Source organism: Ovis canadensis, chromosome 1 (assembly GCF_042477335.2).
Source record: "Ovis canadensis isolate MfBH-ARS-UI-01 breed Bighorn chromosome 1, ARS-UI_OviCan_v2, whole genome shotgun sequence".
In the NCBI taxonomy this organism is placed as follows: domain Eukaryota; kingdom Metazoa; phylum Chordata; class Mammalia; order Artiodactyla; family Bovidae; genus Ovis; species Ovis canadensis.
The window spans coordinates 202,536,283-202,543,088 of record NC_091245.1 but is presented as its reverse complement, the minus strand read 5'-3'; the positions used below and the strand labels follow the sequence as shown (position 1 = coordinate 202,543,088).

General features: G+C 44.6%; 1 long non-coding RNA gene across 1 annotated transcript; it reads right to left on the bottom strand.

The window, feature by feature from the left end:
* Positions 1-1,518: 1,518 nt before the first annotated feature.
* Positions 1,519-2,734, bottom strand: LOC138430935 (uncharacterized). The gene is made up of 2 exons (XR_011253452.1): positions 2,587-2,734; positions 1,519-1,723 (listed from the first exon to the last, which is right to left on the bottom strand). It is a non-coding gene; the product is annotated as an uncharacterized lncRNA (long non-coding RNA).
* Positions 2,735-6,806: the final 4,072 nt, after the last annotated feature.

Genomic DNA, 6,806 nt, shown 5'->3' with positions numbered 1-6,806 from the left:
GAAGGAGTGCCTGCTAGGTGCCTGGTCAGAGCCCCCTACAGTTCTCTCCCCTCAGTTCAGTCACTGAGTCGTGTCCGACTCTTTGCGACCTCATGGACTGCACCACGCCAGGCCTCCCTGTCCATCACCAACTCCCGGACTTTACTCAAACTCATGTCCATCGAGTCAGTGATGCCATCCAGCCATCTCATCCTCTGTCGTCCCCTTCTCCTCCTGCCCCCAATCCCTCCCAGCATCAGGGTCTTTTCCAATGAGTCAACTCTTCGCATGAGGTGGCCAAAGTACTGGAGTTTCAGCTTTAGCATCAGTCCTTCCAAAGAACACCCAGGACTGATCTCCTTTAGAATGGACTGGTTGGATCTCCTTGCAGTCCAAGGGACTCTCAAGAGTCTTCTCCAACACCACAGTTTAGAAGCATCAATTCTTCGGTGCTCAGCTTTCTTTATAGTCCAACTCTCACATCCATACATGAGTACTGGAAAAACCATAGCCTTGACTAGATGGACATTTGTTGGCAAAGTAATGTCTCTGCTTTTTAATATAATGTCTAGATTGATCATAACTTTTCTTCTCAGGAGTAAGCATCTTTTAATTTCATGGCCGCAGTCACCATCTGCAGTAATTTTGGAGCCCCCCAAAATAAAGTCTGACACTGTTTCTGCTGTTTCCCCATCTATTTGCCATGAAGTGATGGGACCAGATGCCATGATCTTCGTTTTCTGAATGCTGAGTTTTAAGCCAACTTTTTCACTCTCCTCTTTCACTTTCATCAAGAGGCTCTTTAGTTCTTCTTCGTTTTCTGCCATAAGGGTGGTGTCATCTGCATATCTGAGGCTATTGATATTTCTCCCGGCAATCTTGATTCCAGCTTGTGCTTCCTCCAGCCCAGCGTTTCTCGTGATGTACTCTGCATATAAGTTAAATAAGCAGTGTGGCAGTATACAGCCTTGACGTACTCCTTTTCCTATTTGGAACCAGTCTGTTGTTCCATGTCCAGTTCTAACTGTTTGTTCCTGACCAGCATACAGGTTTCTCAAGAGGCAGGTCAGGTGGTTTGGTATGCCCGTCTCTTTCAGAATTTTCCACACAGTCAAAGGCTTTGGCATAGTCAATGAAGCAGAAATAGATGTTTTTCTGGAACTCTCTTGCTTTTTCAATGATCCAACGGATGTTGGCAATTTGATCTCTGGTTCCTCTTCCTTTTCTAAAACAAGCTTAAACATTTGGAAGTTCACAGTTCACATATTGTTGAAGCCTGGCTTGGAGAATTTTGAGCATTACTTTACTAGCTCTCAACAGCTATGACCCATCCCCACCAGCTCCAACACTCACTGGACCCCAGTAACCTTGTGTTGCTTGTTAGTTGCTCTGTCGTGTCCACCTCTTTGAGACCCCATGGACTGTAGCCCACCAGGCTCCTCTGTCCTTCCCCCGCCCCCAGTTTGCCTTACCAAGGAGGAAAGGCAGGAATTATGCACTGATTATACATGACCTTTAGAAAGAATTTGATTCAAAAGATTATTTTCAAGGAAAGGATCTCAAATTGTGTTTTAATTTAATTTTATGAGGAAAATCCATACACATTTTCTATTTTCCACCCCAGTGGCTTCTTGGCTGATGACCAGATGCTTCCTTCCATTTTGACATGGTAAAATCAGGGTGCCTCAGCAGCACATCCAGATGAACTCTTGCTGTTCTTCCAAAATCCAGGTTTGAGCTCAGTCTGGATCAAGATGAAATAGTGCCATTATTCCCCAATTGGCTTTTTACTTCTTGCTTTATCTTTCCACACTTTCTCTTCCTGCCTTTCTCTCAAATTACCAAAGGCACAAGTACTCCAAGTCACAAAACTTAAGACTCTCTTAATTTCTCTTCCTCCTTTCTAGTCCAAGCTAACCGAGGATCATTTAGTTTCCTCAGACACAGAGTGCCTACTCTCTAATCCGTGTAGTAATAATACAGAATGTGCTTTAGAATACTTATAATTTAAACTTTTCACAGATTCTTAATGTTCTTTAGAATTAGACTGCTCTTCTCTCCATTTAAGACAGATATTTCCATTACCTTCAGCATGCTGACATCAGATTATAGCATGGAGAGGGGCTGCTCCATGCAAAGCTTAAGAGGTCATCTTATTAATCAATTGGATAGAAGACTAATTTATTCATTCAACACATACTTACTAGTCACTTAACCTGAACTCCTATAGTGCCCAAGATCCTGTAGCGTGTACTTGTTATGCTACTTGAGATACGGTAGTATGTACATCTTCCAATTAGGCTATGAGGTCCTTCAGAAGACTCTGGCCTCAGCTTGCTGCTCCCTATTTTATGACATTGAGTGACTCACTTCACTTCTCTGGGCCTCAGTTTCCCCTTTGTGGTAGTTGGTTAAACAGAGCATTCTAAGTCCACAGATTCATTTTCTTTTCCTTCAATTCAGCAAATATGGGTTAAGCACAGAACACAAGATCTACTAAAAGAGCTCAAAGACGGAGAGATCAAGTACTATTTAAAAGAAATCAGGTCACTGTTGAAGCTGGGAGATGGGTACACAGAGTGTCACCACACAGCTCTGTCCACTTACCTGCATATTAGAAAATATCCTACTAAGAAGAATAAAAACAAAGACAAAGAAAGCCAGCAGGTGTCACATTGCAGGTCACCATTGAGCGGGATAGAAGCATGGGTAGGATTTCAGTGAGCCGACACTGGGTCGGGGCCATTCCAGGCAGGGCACATCCTGAGCCAAAGCACTGAGACTGGAAAATACATGGTGTTTGCAAAGCACCTGGAGTAGTCATGTGTGGCCACAGTTCAGCATGTGAGGAGGGAGTGAGGGAGCTGAACTGGAAAGGTATCCTGGGGTCAGAGCTGAAGGGTCTAGAGAGGCATGGTGCTAACCTCACTGGCAAGGGAAAGTGACTTCATTGCTTAAGCACAAATTGGCTCTGTCCCTTGTCCGTCAGTCCGGTGCAGGCCTGGGAGAAGGGCCTGTGGCAGAAATTGGCAGAGGAGGGTGCTGGCAGCTCCGCCAGGCTTGTTTCTTCACCAGGAAACAAAGTTTCCTGTAACTCAGACCCATGAATCAGCATTTCCTCTGTCAATAATACACAGCAAGAAATGCAACAGCACAGGGCTTGGGGTAATGGAAGAAAGGAAGGAATATTCCATGACACAGCCAGGCTCTGCTCTCCTTTCCTCTCATAAAACATTCCTGATAAGCTCCCAAATAACACTTGGGTTTCGTAAGATAAGTTCCTCAAACAGCCTCACAGTATCACGTGAAGATTAAGTCCTCCAGAATACCCAGCTCTCTTGTCGTAGTATGTGCCTCCATCACCATTAGGATAAGGAAGATCACATTTTGAATTCTTTCATGTGTGATAACTAAACATTAATATAACTCTTTTATCCCTGTAGAAGTTTGAGTGTATGTGTGATTTGCCTTTTAGTTTTTGCCCTTGTCCAATAATCTATTTGATTCTCATGATAATCCTGTAAGGTACAAAGGGAATATTATACCTATTTTATAAGAACGGATACCAAGGCAGGGAAATGAAAAGCTTCTTCCCCATCAAATCTGTTTGAAAGATGACAGAACTGTCACCAACTCTTCAGTCTCCAGTCCAAGGTTCTTTTCAAGGTTGCAGATGTTTAATAAATAAATAAATAAACTAATTTGTTTTAAAAATATTGATGCTTTTGAATTGTGGTGCTAGAGAAGACTCTTGAGAGTCTCTTGGACTACAGGGAGATCAAACCAGTTAATCTTAAAGGGAATCAACTCTGAATATTCATTGGAAGGACTGTTGCCGAAGCTGAAGCTCCACAACTCTGGCCACTTGATGTGAACAGTTGGCTCATTTGAAAAGACCCTGATGCTGGGAAAGATTGAGGGCAGGAGGAGAAGGGGAGACAGAGGATAAGATGGTTGGATGGTATCACTGACTCAATGGACATGAGTTAAAGCAAACTTCAGGAGATGGTGAAGTACAGGGAAACCTGTTGTGCTACGGTCCATGGGGTCACAAAGAGTTGGACATGATGTAGTGACTGAACAAGAACAAAGTATTAAATTAATTAATGATCTATTTAATTAAAAAAATATATATGAATGCATATGTCTTCTGAGCACCAGAAAGAATTTCATTCTCTCCCTTATTCCCATCATTCATTGATCAGAAATGTATGGACCACACTCTCTTGGAGGTGTGTTCAGTAGTGATCAAAATGAACAAAAGCTCTGCCTTCCTAAAACTTCCATTCTAATTGAGGCACTCAGAAAGTAACTGAGCTAAAAGCAAAACACAGAATATGTTAGAGATTTATACAAGCTTTAAAGAAAGAAAGTAAAAGATAAAAAAGTGTTGATTGGTATTCGGTAACCATCTCCTTGAAATGTTGTGTTCAAGTCAAGACCTGAGGAGGTGAACAAATAAGCCATGAAGATATATGGAGTTGGGGGTTCAGTTCAGTTGCTGTGAAAGTGAAAGTGAAGTCGCTCAGTCGTGTCCGACTCTTTGCAACCCCATGGACAGTAGCCTACCAGGCTCCTTCATCCATGGGATTTTCCAGGCAAGAGTACTGGAGTGGGGTGCCATGTCCTTCTCCAGGGGATCTTCCTGACCCAGGGATTGAACCCGGGTCTTCTGCATTGTAGGCAGACGCTTTACCATCTGAGCCGCCTTTAGTTGTGCCCAATTCTTTGCAACCCTATGGACCATAGCCCGCCAGGCTCCTCTGTCCATGGGATTCTCCAAGCAAGAAGACTAGAGTGGGTTGCCATGCCCTCCTCCAGGAGATCTTCCCAACCCAGGGATCGAATCTGTGTCTTTTATAAAGTCTCCTGCATTGGCAGGCAGGTTCTGTACCATGAGCACCACCTGGGAAGCCTGAAGTTGGGGGTAGGGGTTCAACAACAGAAAAAGGAAAGCAAGTGCTGGCACTCTGACAGAGTACCTTCCTAGCATGCACAAGGAATAGTAAGGAGTCAGCTGTGGCTGCACTGGAGGGCCAGCGGGGAGGTAGGAGGGAGTGGAGGTTGGGGACACATCGTGGAGGCCATTATAAAGGCTTGGCACAGACTTGGAGAACCTGCTATAATTCACTCAAAACCAAAACCAAACCAACCACACAAAGGAGACCAAACTAAAATAGAACTAGACAAGTAAACCATAAAATGAAAACGAGAACAACAACAAAAGCAAGTAAAGGGGATTAAGGTCAGGAAGAGAAAGGGACAGTGAGAGGCACGAGGAAAGAAAGAGAAAGGGGAAAAGGGCCATATTCTGTTCCCTTGTTTGCCCCTCTCTCTCCCCTCCTCTCCTCCCCGCCACCTCTCTCTGTGTGTCTCTCTTTCCTCCTTTCCTCTCCCCCTCCTCTCTCTCTCTCTCTCTCTCTCAGATCTGGAATTCTGATCCAAGATCCAAACCAGCTGCCCTGGCCTCTTCCTGGGGGTGCCATACAACAGCAAAGTCAGGCAGGACAGCAGGTTATTGCCACAAGCCCGAGCCCTGGACCCCTGTTAGTTGCCATTGAGCTGGACCACTCCTCCGGCCTTCTCACACCCCATCTACAGGCTGAAAGCACGACAATTCCCGCTGAGCCTTCCTCCCCCAGGCCTTCCCAGAGCAGTCACCTTCCAAGTGGACCCCCTCCCAAGCAGCAAGGATAGAACATCCAAGCCATCAGCTTGACCCTGCAACAGCTCCCTAACAGGCTCCTGCAACAGGCCTCCATAATGCCCTAACTTTTGACCTTGATTCGTCCTTGAGGGTGGAGCGTGCATGCGGGTGTGGACATGGCTCTGAAGGAGAGGGGAGAGGAAGACCTCCTAATCGCTCTAGAAGCCGGTATTCCCTCACTTCTTGTTCTTTCTATTAATTTGATTGGCTTACCAATCAAATCAGTAAGCTCATATATAATTGCTCATACATAAGGCAAACATATAGAATTCATGCCCCTTCTGCCTCCACTACCACCTCTTTACTGGCTTGGAGAATTTTAGAAAATTTCTTTGTGTGACTTCTTCAAGTTTGAACACTGAGACCAATGTGAAGCCGGTTTGGCCCCTCAAAGGCTCTCATGAATGTGTCTTTGATTTGCCTCCAATAGTCACTGAAGTAGATGAAAACAGGATAATACTCCAAGTCAGTAGTGGACACTAAGTGGAGAAGTCCTTCACCGTTCTCTTTATCAAGCAAGGGAGCAAACAATATAGATGCTGAACCAGCGGAGTCACACGAACAACCTCAGTCCATCCCCTCCCCTAAAACAAACCCCATCAGCACTATCAGCATCCAAGTTTGAGTCTCCTCTGAACTACTCTTTTTAATTAAGAATTTATGTTTAGCTACTCATAGATTCATATGTAGTTATAAGAAATAATGCAGAAAGAGCCTGTCTGTCCTTCCCCCTCAGTGTTAACATCTTGCAAAACTATGGTACATATCACAATGAATATATTGATGTTAATAGGTTTCCCCATTGGCTCAGCAGTAAAGAATCCACCTGCTAATACAGGAGACACGTGTTCGATCCTTGGGTCTGGATGATTTCCTGGAGAAGGAAATGGCAACTCATTCCAGTATTCTTGCCTGGAAAATCCCACGGACGGAGGAGCCTGGCAGGCTACAGTCCATGGAGTCGCAAAGAGTTGGACACGACTAAACAACTGAACACACACACACAAACATTGATGTTAATAAGTCAAGAAGGAGAATATTTCCATCTCTGCCAGGATCTCTCATGTTGCACACTTATAGACAAATCCATCCCCAGCCACCCCGCCCCCCTTAATCCCTG